At 41.3% G+C, this 15,054-nt stretch overlaps 1 long non-coding RNA gene across 3 annotated transcripts in view; it reads left to right on the top strand.

The window, feature by feature from the left end:
* The window catches only part of LOC118002901, a 197,636-nt gene that overhangs the window by 114,792 nt on the left and 67,790 nt on the right, over nucleotides 1–15,054 (top strand). The window contains exon 4 of one of the 3 annotated variants that reach the window (XR_004677208.1): nucleotides 8,851–8,926. The exons of the other annotated variants lie outside the window; for them this stretch is intronic. This is a non-coding gene — a long non-coding RNA (uncharacterized LOC118002901). The remainder of the gene's footprint in view (nucleotides 1–8,850; nucleotides 8,927–15,054) is intronic. 3 annotated transcript variants of the gene reach the window in all.

Below are 15,054 nucleotides of genomic sequence, written 5' to 3'. Positions count from 1 at the left end.
GAAATAGGGTACCCAAAGTGCTGAGTTTAGGCTGTTGCCTACCTTCCTTGAAAAGTATAACCTCAAGGATTCTGAAGCACTAACTGTGGCTTCACAAGGATCCACTTTCAGTTCCCAACTTCCTTCTGGGACAAGATTTCTAAGTACAAATTTTAGGTTTATGGTAAAGTACCAGAAGCTATGGCCAGTATTTGACCTTTGTCATTTTTTATACTTCCTTAGTCTAGAATTTGGAATCCCTGTTCCCGTGCAAATCCTGTGGTTGATGCTTAACATATGTAGCCAGCAAACTATTTTGTTCTCTGAATACAAATGAACCCTTGCTTATTTTCTCATAAATAATGAAGTTTTGGATCTAAAAGAATTTGGATATAGTTTGTTTCCCTTGTTTTTTCCCTCTAGGTTTGCTCTCTGACCTGTGTGTTCGTTGGGGGCCTGGTATGCAGTGAGCCAGAGCAATTTACTCTAGGCATATTCTAGTTTTTAACCTTTTGGGAGGACCAGCATGACAGGAGAGCTATGATCCCAGTAAAGTTGGGAGGTGAGTAGAACATTCTGAGGATAGGTACAGGCTGTAGGGGAACTTGTTTACTTTGGAGCTGGAGTGGTGAATGGGGTTCCCCAGGGGACAGTGGAAAAGGAGAGAAGCTGTGAGATATGAGTTAGATGGGAAGATGCCTGGACCAGTACAAAACAAGCACTAGGTAAGGATCGATGATCATACAGGCTATATTTTCAGTAGTGACCCAGATGGTAGAGATTTAAATTGTCCTGCTACTGATTGGTCTGAGAGTTCTGGTAACATTGCATCAGAACAGACGCCTGCTGAGGCCCCAGGTGCAGAGGAGGTCTGGAGAAACAGCTGCTGGCAGGCTGGTCTGTAAGCTATGGTTGGCTCAGGAACTGGCCTTGGATGGATGGAGGCTTCTGGCCATGACAGTAACTCAGCTGACACTCATTGGATTCTAAGTGTTCGGTGGGATTAAAAGGCCTCTTGCCTCCTTAGAGCTGCCAAAAAGAGACACATTAACAACTATAAAATAAAATAGGATGAACTGAGTGCTACAACAGAGTTTCTGAATGATAAAATCCTGCAGGAGTGGAACAGAAGGAGCATTTTACCCTCTTGAAAGGAACCTTTTCCAAGAAGGTGACCTTTAGAAATGAATATGTTTCTGTTTGTTCATGATTTTTAAAGGAAAACATCATTATTTTAGAAAAATGGAAGTATAGAATATATGTAAGAATCAGAAAAAAGCATACTTTTAAAATGTTTTTATTTTGAAATAATTATAAATTTGTAAAAGAGTTGCAGAGATAATACAGAATGTCCCCATATGCCTTTTGCCCAGCTTCCTCTAATGTTAACATCTAACATAACCATGATATATTTATCAAAATTAAGACATTAGCATTGGTACACTAGTGTTAACTAAACTATAGACTTTTTCCCTCAGATTTTTCTATCTGTTCCCTTGGTGCCCCTTTTCTGTTCCAGAATCTAGTCGAGGATCCCACATTGTGTTTAGTCATCATCTTTTTAGTCTGCTCTGGTCTGTGACGGTTCACAGTTTCACTGTCTTTCCTTGTCTTCTATAACCTGGATACTTTTGAGGAGTAGTGGTCAGGTATTTTCTAAAATTTGTCCCTCAATTTGAGTCTGTCTGGTGTTTTCTCCTGCATAACAGATTATGGATTTGGGGGGAGGATACCACAAAAGTGATGTGCCCTTCTCATTTCATAAATTAGAGGGCTCATATATCCACACAGCTGATTCCTGGTGATTTTAACCTTGCTCACATGGTTAAGGTGGTGGTTGCCAGTAAAATTATTGTTTTTCTCTTCCCATGCTCTCTATTCCTTAGAAGCAAGTCACTAAGTTCAGCCGCGCTCAAGGTGAGGGGACTTGAGCTTCACCTCTTGGAGGGAGGTCTATCACAAAAATCTGTGGGCATATGTTAAAAGGATCACAGTCCTTAGTAAATTTGGGAGATGGCATTTTGAAGCCATGCAAATATCCTTCTTCTCCTGAACATTTTCCACACTGATTTTAGTGTTTATCAATGAATCTTGCCTGTAACAATTATTACTATGTGTCATAATGATGATTTCCTATTTCCCTCATTCCTATACATTTATTAATTGGAATTAATAATTGAATTCCTTTTGGTAAGGAATGTCACTCCTACTTTTATTTATTTGTTCAGTCATTTGTTTACATCAATATAACTCATGGATGTTTATTTTATGCTTTAGGTTATAACTCAGCGTTGTAGTTATTTATTACATTGATCAAATTGTTTCAGCTTTGGCCATTGAATATGTATTTTTGAGAAGCTGGAGAAGGTCATCATAGGCTGAGAACACAGGATGAGTAATGATCTGGTAGGGGAGGAACCCGATGCGATCAGGGAATCCAGGGTGGGTCTTGCTCTAAAGGGCTGAGGATGAAGGGACTGGGGTGACAAGCACTGGCCAGGACGCCAGCGAGGCCAGCACTGAAGAGAAAGCAGCAAAACAGCTGAGTTGGCAGCTGTTTCAAAGCACAGTAACTAATGAATCACTGGACCATTTACAGGGACGCCATCTAGAGTTTTGTTTTGAATTCTGCTGAGTAAAGTGTGATGTGAGGGACTAATTAGAGTTTTCCTCATTGGCTCTGAGATTTTTTTCCTTCCAGTAGGGGATATTTCCAGCTACAGTTTTTAATAAGGATTGAATTCTTACTAGTTTTTATTAAGCTTTACACTTTATATGGCTCAATCTCAACAGAGACCAGAGCTCACTTGACTACTGGGAAAATCATTTGGTTTCTGTCGTTTATGTATTATCCTTTGATTGCTCTTTCCCACTCACTGGGGCCAGTGGGGTGTTGCTATGCTTCAGTGCTTAAAGAAGGCTCACTTCTGGTCGTGCAGACTTATCTTTGAATTGCACACCAGAAGGGGTCCCTGCTGCTGGCTGGCTGGCTACAGGAACTTGGGCAAGTCTTTTCTCCTCTCTGAGCTTCTCTTTCTCCAGCACTGAAAAGGAGATAATTTGCCTGCCTTACAGGTCTGTCGTGAGAAATAAATAAGATGATTGATTTAAAAGATCACCTAGCATCGTGCTTGGCCTATTGTACTCAATAAATGCTATGAGAATCTGACTTGAACAGAGAGCATCCTTAACAGTTTATCCAGTCTATTCCTCTGTCTGTGGACCAGAGAGTGCCCCCAACATTCAGGCTAAATGTTTTGTATTTTCTTTTCTAATATTTCCAAACATGTGGACTCCATAGTCATCTTCAGCAATGGTGAAAACATTTATTTAGAACCTCTTATATCTTGGCATTATATGGCTATGTGTATTACAGAGATAAATAAAATATGTCTTGGGTACCAAAAAGTTTACAATATCGTAGGGGATACAGTTACACAGACAGAATTAAAATACAGCACATTAAGTGCTATAACTGGGGGTATGAACATAGTAATATGAGTGCAGTATGAGAAAGAAATGAATTTTTCCAGACTTAGGAAAAGTTCAGAGAGAAGTTGACATTTGAGCTGGGCTTTTATCCCAAATTGGAATTTGTTAGGAAAAGGTTGTGTGTGGGGAGGGGGGGGAGGAGAGGGAACATACTGGTGTTGGTGGCGTTCCGGGTAGGGTGACTAGCACATGCAAAAGCTTGGAAGCAGGAACAAACATGGCATGTACCAGTTTTATGTGACTTGAGTGTCAAGTACGTAGATGGCTAATTGGGGCAGGTAAGTCCATGGGACTGGAGAAGTGAGTTGGAGCCATGCTAAGGAGTTAAGACTTTATCCTAGTAAATAGAGAAGTCACATAATTAGACCTGTGTTTTAGAAAATCATTTTTGTAACAACTTGAAAGATCAGTCAGTAGTGGGAGGGCTGAAAGTGGTGAGCAGGTTATTGTCATAGGCCAGGTAAGAAAAGACAAAGGCTGGCATGAAGCTATGACAGTGGGATTGGAGAGCGGGAAAGAGTGTCAGTAATTTGGAGGTATGTATGTCAAGACTTTGGTGGAGTCAGGGAAGAGAAAAGGATAAACCAAAGATGCCTCTGAGGTTTGTAGTGTGAATGACTGAAGGAATGGAATGTTATTAGCTGAGACATAGACTAGATAGAACTCTTTTTTTTAGTTTGCTGTTGGATGCCATGCTCTTCTGGGCACTGGAGCTACGGAGAGAAAACACATCATCTCCTCTCTCAAAGAATTTGAGAGAATTTACTATCCTAGTGAATAGACAGAACCAACCAACCAACAACCCCTGTCAATAACACATTGATTATATACTAAATGCTATAGGAACATGGGAAAACAAGCATTTAAGTCCAGCCACTACAGTAGAGAAAGGTTTCACAGAGGAGGTACCATCTGAGCTTCTACCGAAAAGATGAATGGATGGTTACTAGGGAGTTAAGAGGGCAGTGGCTAGTCCATGGTGAGGAAGTAACCTTTGATAGGTTAAAAAAAGAATGAAAGAGGAGGAATTGTAAATGAAATGGCTGGTTACCCCATTAGATTGTAAGTGGGGTGAGGGCAGGGTCCATGTCTCTTTTGCTCAGCATCATATCTCTGGGGTGAGTGGTAGGAGAAAGAACAGGAGAAGCAGGAAGTGTGGTAGTGGGAAACTGTTCTACACTGGGGTGAGGATATAGAGATAATAAATCTGAATTGTTTTTTATAAAAGTTGAGTAGGAAAAGGAAAGTGTGAGAACATGGCAGGTTTTGAGGGAAATAAACTGATAAAGAGAAATGAAGTGGCTCAGTAGTCTCAAAGATTCTTCTAGAAGCGGATGCAGAGAGGTCTCCATTGAAGCCCTCCCTTTATATTTTAACACAAGTAGAGCCCTTGGAAAATCTGACTGGACTGTAGACTGTAGAGTCTGCCTGGTGGGCAAGGCAGAGTGGTTTACCCAACTTCATGTCTGTAACTGTAAAATCAGTGCCCCTCCACGACCCTCACCCCATCTATTGAAGGGTGATGGTGGTGATGGTAGAAGAGAGTGGGATTATTTAAGCAAATGTCTAAGTAACTACTTATCCCACTGGCTAGGGTGAATAGCCATAACTGCTTTTGATCTTTCACACTGGCAGTATTTCAAACCTTTTATTTATTTGGACCCTATTCTCCTCTCCACTCTGATACTACGCATTTCTCTCTCTCCCCAATCCCCCACTGAAGTATTGATATTTCAAGGGAAAAGAGATAAGATTTTCATTCCAAAGGAAAAGTGAAGAGGGGGCTCTTTGAATCATTTCCCACAATTTATATTCCAGAAGTCCCAACTACGAAAAGTACTTTTCGAGATGATAATACAATAAGCAAATCATGACAGTCGCACTGGGGACCCAATCAGAATGTTTTTGTTTTGTTCATTGCTAAGCGGTAAATTTAGTTTGCCAGAGATGGTTGGACTCTGGAATCAGGCATTTAAGTTATAAATAGAATTAACATTGGGGGCGCCTGGGTGGTGCAGTTAGTTAAGTGTCCGACTCTTGGTTTTCGGGTTAGGTCATGATCTCAGGATCATGGGATCAAGCCCCTTGTTAGGTTCCATGCTCAGCGGGGAGTCTGCTTGAGATTCTCCCTCTCTGCCCCCTTCTGGGTCCCCCCCGCCCCCCGCTCACATGTGTGCACCGTCTCTCAAATAAGTAAATAAATCTTTGAAAAATTAAAGTGAAATTATAAAGAATGATAGAATCAGGGAACAGCTTAGAAAATAATCTAGATTCTAGGGCAAACACCATACTTCACAAATGCAGAAGTTGATCCTCAAAGAGTCTGAGTCATATGCCCAGGTTAGTACAGGGAACCAAGCTAGGCTTGTTCCCAGTGCCCAGGCCTGACTCCCTGACTGACTGGCATTAGGCTCTGCTACTGATGACAGGACACAGCACCACATTCCCATTCCCTAATTGCTTCTGGCCTGCTTTTATCTGTCTCGATTGCATAAGTTATATGATGGCCGTACCTGTGTCAAGTGAATCATCTCCGGACAATGAAGTTACTTATCTAATGGTAAAATAATGGGACAGTAGGGAGAGAGATTCTCTAGGCGGAAGTTTTCTGCAGCTCAGTAGTCATTTCCATGCTGCATCTTCATGCTGGGACTTAGCTCACTCTTTCTTCTGCAGAGCACTCATGGGGGCACCTGCCATTAAGAGTGTCTGATATCTCACCAGAACTTACTGACAATCCTAGGATCCATCGAGCCTTCCTTCAGAACTGACCATATAATGTATGCCTTTTATGGTCGGTTAACTCTCTTGACTACTGATTCCAATCCTTTCCCTGAACAGCTTCCTCCAGCTTCTCTGGCTCTCAGAGACCCCACTCTCTCCTGTGATCTCCTGTGGGTGCTACTCCTAGAGCACCTGTACCCAGGCTGAGTGTCAGGAGGGACTCTGGCCTATCTGGCAGTCTTGCTGGGCAGCCTTTTCCCTGTCTTCTCAGCAGCCAGTCCACACTTTTACCTCAAGCCCCTGTTTGCTACCTTACTTCCTCATTCTCAGGGGAATACCATGCCCCCGCCTTCACCAAGAAACTGTTGATCATAGAGTAGGAACTCCTCAGCTTCCATACCACCATTTACACTCACAGTTTCCTCCTTCTTTAGGGGAGAGGTGTCCGTCTTGTCTTCAGTAAGTCTATCCCACTTGCCCTTCCTGGGGCCTTTGCCCACTGGTCAGCGCCTCTCTATTCCCTGTATCTTTAAACCTCTCTTTCTGCACTGACTCTTCTCCTCACATATAAACACGCTCAAAATCCCTCCCATGAAAATAGGTAAATGTAAAGAAAACCACACACATCAAACAGCAATCTGTTGGTCCCTGTCAACTTAAGCTTCCTTGTTTGCCCCTCTCCATGAAGAGCCACCTCTGCTCAGCCTCATGTCATCACTCCCAGTTCTGCTCCTGCCCATTTACAGTGGCCTGATGTTTGATCTCCAGCCTTCATTCTTTTATTTGCTAACAAGTCTTCTTTCACTTAGAAAGTAGCACTTGAACTAAACTTGATTCCAGGGACCCCCAGGAGTTAATTCTTTGTGGGGCAGCATCTTCTGGGGTCACAGTTGCCTCTGAATGCTGATAGCCTCTCTCCCACACCACAGTGACTGTGGGTGGGGTGGGGGAATGGCTGTGATCCTTGGCACATACTCTCTGACTTCAGTCCAAGGTCTTTAGAAAACGCTTGTGAGATCAAGACAGTGTGTCCTGACAACCAAGCCCTTTCACTTTCAGAATGTTGACTTTAACTGGCATTGCATATTTTATCTCTTGCTGTGTTTCTCTTCTAACTAGAGAGTGACATCTTCTGCTCTCTACATTTGGATTAGAAAATGCTGTGTGAAATAATGAATCATTGAACGTTATATCAAAAACTAATGATGTACTATACATTGCCTAATTGAATTTAAATAAAATAAAATTTAAAAAAATGCTGTGTGTGTGTGTGTGTGTGTGTGTGTTTGGGGAGTAGTGGTGGAAAAGTGGTGTTGGTCATCAAAGCTGTAACAAGCATTTCCATCTCTGTGTGGTCTGTTTAATCAAAATGTTAATTATGAAAATTGAGGTGTTCAAATCTCAAATTTGTTCCCTAAGAGAAACAAGGGTTTGTGTGAGGTCATAGCGCAGCTCAGAGGAGGCTGGGGGAAAGAAGTTCCGAGACACACCACACTGGGCTGCTTTACAAACAAGCCTGACCTCCCTCTTGACAAAGCTCCCAGAGTAGGTTCTTGGAAGGAGCCTGCATGGTGGCCACACATAAGGGCATTCTAAAAATCCCTGCACTGGGCCGCTCCAATCAAACCATGAATTATTCAGAAGGTCTTTTGGAAGCCCTCCTAGGAATGGTGGCCCCGCTCCTCTGGGACAGGCTCTTTTGAACCAGAGTCCCAGCTACCTCTTCAGACTTTCTGGCAGGAATTTCTTCCCTGCCCCACTAAGTCCACAAAACAAAAGGGCCTTCTAAACCCAGAGATCAGTGTCATCAGTTTGTCACCTGGAATCTTAACTCAGCCTGATAAGACATGCGCTTTCATACCAGTAACTAGAAGCTTGGGTTAAGAATATGAAATTGTCAGTAGTGTTCACATTGATGGAATTAAGTGGTCAAAAACTCCATCTCTTTGCCGGTTGTTTTTAAAACTATTAATTGCTCAGGAGTTAAGATTATGAAAACTTTATTAGATATTTATTATGAAAAAGATCAGATCTTTCTTTTCACCTTGAATTAAAGTGAACAGATTTTTCTTTTTGTTTGTTTTTATTAAATGTTGACTAGTGATTCCAGTATCTGTATGTATTATTTATTTTATTTTATTTTTAAAAGATTTTATTTATTTGACAGAGAGGAGACAGTGAGACAGGGAACACAAGCAGGGAGAGTGGGAGAGGGAGAAGCAGGCTTCCCGCTGAGCAGGGAGCCTGATGCGGGGCTCCATCCCAGGACCCTGGGATCATGAACTGAGCCGAAGGCAGATGCTTAACGACTGAGCCACCCAGGCGCCCCTATTTTTTGTATTTTAAACAGGAAGGGATTGCCATCAACCATATTTTTATGATTTTAATTTTCTCCTCAGCGATTGTATGACCATAAGTATCTTGCTCATTAAACCTTCCTTCTTGTCCCACCTGATCAAGCCTATTTTTCTTCACAGGCATAATGCGTGGGGACAGGGATGAATTCCCAGCTAGCTCAGTGAGGTCTGTGTAGGAGTCTTTTTTGGACTTGCCTTCTAATTTGACCAAGCTGCTTAGCTGCTTCAATTTCTACTGTTTTTCTTCTTTGCTACTTCTGACTCAAAATAATGTAGTCCAACTTCATATCCCCACCAGGTCACAGTCTGCCTATCGTGGAATGCTGCTGGAGAAAGGAAACTCACTGCCTCACAGACAGCACATTTATTTTCAGGTAGCTCTGACTGCTAAAAAGCCCAAATCTGTTGCCCTCTAACTTCCTCTCTCTGATCTCACCAGGGCCCTCGAAAACATAGTTTAATCTTCTAGAAATTTGAAGGCAGTTCTTATGTCCTTTGTTTCCTCCTTCCTTGCCTCCCTCCATGTCTCTTTTCTAGGCTGAACTATCTCAGTTTCCATTTTACAGTCTATTAACCCTCCTGATTATTTTTCCCTGAGCAGAGAGGGACTTTGCTTCCATTAGTATATGGTACACAGGTCTGAACATAATCCGTTGCAGGACTGTCATACCATTTCATCTTTATACTGTACCTTTAAGATCACATTAGTTTATTTTAATTAATTAAACAGTAATTTATTAATTGCTTCCCAGGCACTAGAAATTGTAGTAGGTGCCTGGGTGCTGGGACTATGTGTAAGTGCTATCATGGAACAAACAGGCTAGGAAATTGGAAGAGAGAGAATGAGCGAGTGAGTGAGTGCAAAAATAGTTAAGTGGAAAATATGAGGAGGATTAGCCTGGGAAAAGCATGAGTGGTGTGTACACAAATAGTTGGGGGATATTTCTTAGCAGGCTGGGGAAGGCCTCCCAGAGGAAGTGACTTTAAAGCTGGACTTCACAGGAATTGGGTGGGAGATGATGGGGATGAGAGATGTCGAGGTGGTTGATGGAGGAGCATGTACCAGGCAGAAGGAAGAACATTTGCAAAGGCCTAGAGGTAAGAAAGGAACTGAACGTAGGAAAATCCAACTGAATATTAGCCTGTGAAGAAAAGGCAGAGATGCATGCAGTAGGAGACAGAGGCACTGCCCAGACTGTGGGGCCCTTAAAAGCTTCAACATTCAAAACATTCAACACACGTTTGAGCATCTACTATGTGCCAGCCACTGTTCTGGGTTATGGCAGTTAATGAAATAGACAAGGACAACAACAAATCCCCACTTTCATGGTACTTATAGTTTAGTGGGTATTAAGAAGTCAAAAAGCCTGGTTGGAGAAGTATGGGCTTTACCCGAAGGGCAAGGGGAAGCCACTGTGAAAGAGTTAAGCAAGGGAGTGATGTAGTTAGAATTACACTGTTCAAAGTTAGGTATTTGATTTCACCCATTGGGATGGGCACTCTTGAGAATGAAAGTATTAATAATAATCATGTGGAACAATAGGTGTAAATGGGCAAAATAGAAAAGATGGGCACTTTTTTAAAATGTGGGGAAAAGACTGGAGGGGAGCAAGAATGGAGGCAGATGTTGGCCATTGCAGGGACCTGGGTGGGAGATAGCCAGGACTGGTGCCAAGGTGTGGAGTGAGGTAGAAGGAAGTGGATGGATCTGAGAAACACTTAGATGGACAGACCTGTTGTCCAAAACAGGCAAGGGACAGTGAATGCAGTATGGCAGTATGAATGCCAAAAACCTTCTTCCAGACTGATAAGGACCCAGAAGCCAGTAATTGTTAGACAGTCATTAGATCTGTTACTGATTGCCTATTGTCCTATTACCTTGTCCACATGATGACCAACTTAGTCAAAATTCTTGATGGAATCTAGATAAGCATATACATCTATTAAATTTTTCTGAACTGCTTGTCCAGTAAACACATTTAAAAACAAAGAAGTGGGAGGACGTTGGTTGGATAAGACTTCTTCATAATAAATGTCCTCTTGATCCTGAGATTGTTGTTTCCTTTCCTTTCAAGTGTTGGCTTATGGTTATTGTACTATGTCAGGGTTTTCCAGAGAAAAAGAACTGGATATGTGTAAATAAAAATGTGGATGTGTGTAAATAAAAATATGTATATTTAGAAAGAGAGAGAGAGAAATTTGTTATAGGAATTGGCTCACACAGTTATGGAAGCTGAAAACTCACACAATCTGCTGTCTCCAAGCTGGAGAACCAGGAAAGCTGATGGTATAATTCAGTGCAAGTCTGAAGGCCTGAGAATCGGGGCGCTGAGGGTCTAGGTGCCAGTCTGAGTTAAAATGTCCTCGAAGCAGCAGCACTGATGTTTGAGGGCAAGAGAAGATGGATATTCCAGCTCAGGTAGAGCGTGAATCTGTCCTTCTTCCACCTTTTTGTTCTATTCAGGCCCTCAGCAAATTGGCTGATGCCTACCTGTATTCGCGAGGGCAATCTTTTTTTTGTTCAGTCTACTAATTCAAATGGTGATATCTTCCATAGATACCCTGACAGCCACACCCAGAATAATGTTTTACCAGCTCTCTCTGGGCATCTCTTAGCTCAGTCAAGTTGACACATAAAATTAACCATCACCTGCACAATATGTGTATTGAATTTTGAATTAAAGAATCTTTTCTTGGGCGCCTGGGTGGCTCAGTTGGTTAAACGACTGCCTTCGGCTCAGGTCATGATCCTGGAGTCCCGGGATCGAGTCCCACATCGGGCTCCCTGCTCGGCGGGGGGTCTGCTTCTCCCTCTGACCCTCTTTCCTCTCGTGCTCTCTGTCTCTCATTCTCTCTCTCAAATAAATAAATAAAATCTTAAAAAAAAAAAAAGAATCTTTTCTTGCATAAGTAAGGGAGAGAACAATCCATTTTAAGCATTGACTTACTCCGAATGTAAATAAAAATTCTCTTTGTTGTTTTCACTGTTTTTTTTTTCTTTTTCGTTAAGTAAGTTTCCCTTAAATCATAACCCCCTAGAGCGGCTTACCATCAGGCCATTGCATGACCATTATTTTTAAGCCAGTATGTTTTGTTCTACTTTGGCCACAGAACATATGATACATGGCATATTCATTCTGAAATATCTGCTATCCATCAAGAGGGGACTTAGTAAAAGACTGAAAGACTGTGGACAAAACAGCACAAACCAGAAACTGCTGTTGGAGAAACAACTTGGTGCTTGCCCTCAGAGGAGGGACATCGCCTCCACACGGAAGGGGAAGACTTTTTTGGCCCCTGGCCACCATCATTTTTTGTCTTATAAAGATTATGCTATTGATCTGATGGTGTTGCTCCAGGTTCTTATGAGGAATGCTTATAAAAATTGTTGCTGAACATGCTAGATATGCAAAGTGCTGTTTAATTGCGTAATTACCAGAAGTGAACCCAAATAATGACTGAGTTTGATTTCCTGCAGAGTAGAATTGTTCCTGATGCATGGCATTAGCAGAGTTCTGTGGTGTCTCTAATTGCACAGTCTGGAGGCTTAGCCATAAATAACTTACTGATTGATCAGGGAGGAAACCAGTGGCTCTATTAATGCTGGTGAAATGGAAGAAGGACTGAGTAACTTGCATAAAATAAATCTTTTACTTCACTGTTAAATGATGGGGGAAAGGGAAGATAGTCTCTTAAAGCTAAAATAATATTACTCTTATAAAGGCTCTCAAACTATAAACAGATGAGTAAGTGGTTAGGGATATGTTTGGGGTTTGTATTTTCTGGGTTTACTGGCATGAAGAGAGTTGGGCAGGTTTGTTTCAGTACTGGAGGGATTTGCCTCATTCATCAGGTCTTCTAGTCCATGATGTTCCATGATAGCATCCTCTTTCCTTGTGTAAGGAAGGAAAGTGTAAGGAAGGAGCGACTCATGATGACTCCTGGTTTGAGTTTCAGTCAATTCCTGAAGGTGCAAAACTGAGTCAACAAATCATCTTATTTAAACTCACTCTGGTTGATTTCTTTTGAGGGGAGCTATTTGCTAGTTTAACGAGTAATATTGAGAAGTCGAAGATTATGTATTAAACGATAGCAAGGGAACTTCAGAAACATGGAAATTAACTATTGAATTCCTAAAAGTAAATGCTGATCTTGTTTTCTGTGACCTAAAAGACATCATAAGCAGTAAAAAAAGCTATAACCCCTACCTCTTCTTCCTTCCTTTCTGCCTTCTTTCCTTTCGTACCTGCTTTGTTCCTGGCACTGTACTATCTCCTGGGGATATAGAATTGCCACCACCCCCACTGTTGAAGAGGGGATAAACAGACAGATTGCCACACAGAAGGATCCATGTGGTTCCGAGGAGGCTAGCATGCCAAGGGAGTGGCTAACAGGCCAAGAGCCAGGGAACGCTTGCTATACAAATGAAAATCATAACCATTTTATAAATGTTGTTAACATTTTTCTTTTACTTTTGATGGGTCCTTTGTGGATTTCTGTGACTGTAGAGGAATTCTGAGTCACTACTGAAGATTTTTGTAAAGACATACACCATTGGCAGACAGAGGAGGGGATGTTTTAGTCCATTGAACCTTGGACCAATGCAAATTTAGTGGATCAGATGTAGTGTTTGTAATAGATAAGAAATATTAGTCATCCGAATGAAATGCCATCACAGTGAACCTGGATATAGTCATATTTTTTTTCACGATAGTAAAACTTCTTTATAATAAATGCAGTTGTTAAAAATCACATTTTTGGTTTTTGGATGCTAGAGACAAAGTAAAGGGAATGAATGGCAAGTCTCAGGGTTTTGGAATCAAGCATTGACTCACTAACTGACAATAATTTTTCTGAACACAGTGGAAGGAGGGATTAGGAACTCCAAAAGAGAGATTTTTTTGTAGTTTGGAGACTGTTTCTTATGAGAACACAGAACAATTAAGGGAAATGAAGTAAGGGGTTGAAGTGGTGTTGCTAATCATTGCCTGTCAAGTTTTAGGGAAAGATGAGAAGGTTAGATACAAACTTGAGTAAAAATTCTGAGGAACTTCTTAATCTTTCAGAGTCTGATGGTTCTGGTTCTTTATAACATAAAATTCCATTTCAAAACTTATTTTGTGTGTGTGTGTGTGTAAGGTCATGGTTAGCCCTTCTGGGAATAGACCAAGTATCAGCTAGTTGTAAGTAAGCTTTTCCTCACTTATATATTGATGTAAAAGTCTTTAAAAAAGAAATAATTACTACATAATTATAGAAAATAGACTTGAAATGTGTGCATCCCATTTGGATTAAAATATAGCAGCTGTACATCCTGATAACCATAGTTATCTCTGGTTAGAGATGAGGGGTAACGAGGATAACTGTTATATGGGACAGAGGACAAACAAATCACTACTGAGTGAAGGAAAAGGCCAGAGACAGCAACTGACAACTTCATAAAAGAAATAGCACACTTCTTAGTCTGGTATTCAGTTTAATTCAGAGACATGTTGTGAGGGCCTAGAATGTGTTGGGGACTATGCTGGGTATCATATATATAAAGACTGAGACATAGTCTATTAAGAAGCTTTTAGTGCATTTTGGAAAAGTACATACATGACCACCAACCACAGCTTGACAATAACTGATAGATATATCAGTAAGCTAATTTTTTCTAAGACGTCATCCCAGAGGAGATGCTGCTGTTAAGAACACTTACACATTTGCCAGATAGTGAAATAAAGGAAGGGTCTTCCATTGACAAAGAGAAAAGGATGACAAAGGTAACAAAGGATGACAAAGCCTTGGCCACAGGAGAGTATATAAGACATTAGGAGATGCTGACTCATTCCATTTGGCTAGAACATAGGATGCAAATTGCAGGGAGAATGAGAGGCTGGTATGGTCGCTTGGAGCCAGATTGTGAAGGGCCCACCTAAGATGTTTGGATGCTATCCCCTAGATGATAGGGAGCCTTCACAGTTCTCCTCCCACCAACATTTTATTATGAACAGTTTTTAAACATATAGCAAAGTTGAGTGGATGGAATTAGAGGGTATTATGCTAAGTGAAATAAGTCAATGAGAGAAAGACAAGTATCATCTGATCTCACTGATATGAGGATTTTGAGAAACAAGACAGAGATCATAAGGGAAGGGAGGGAAAACGAAACAAGACGAAACCAGAGAGGGAGACAAACCATAAGAGACTCTTAATCTCAGGAAACAAACCGAGGGTTGCTGGAGTGGAGGGGGGTGGGAGGGATGGGGTGGCTGGGTGATAGACATTGGGGAGGGTATGTGCTATGGTGAGCACTGCAAATTGTTTAAGACTGATGAATCACAGACCTGTACCCCTGAAACAAATAATACATTATATGTTAATAAAAAAATTTTAAAAAAACATAGCAAAGTAGAAATAATTCTATAATGAGTGCTTGAATAACTAACCATCAGATTATACTATTAACATTTACTGTACTTGTTTGATCACCTATGTGGTACCATGAGAGATGGTAAGA

The sequence above is a fragment of the Mirounga leonina genome, unplaced genomic scaffold (assembly GCF_011800145.1).
Source record: "Mirounga leonina isolate KUSES-001 unplaced genomic scaffold, KU_Mleo_1.0 Mir_85, whole genome shotgun sequence".
Classification (NCBI taxonomy): Eukaryota; Metazoa; Chordata; class Mammalia; order Carnivora; family Phocidae; genus Mirounga; species Mirounga leonina.
This window is presented reverse-complemented; position numbering and strand designations above follow the sequence as displayed.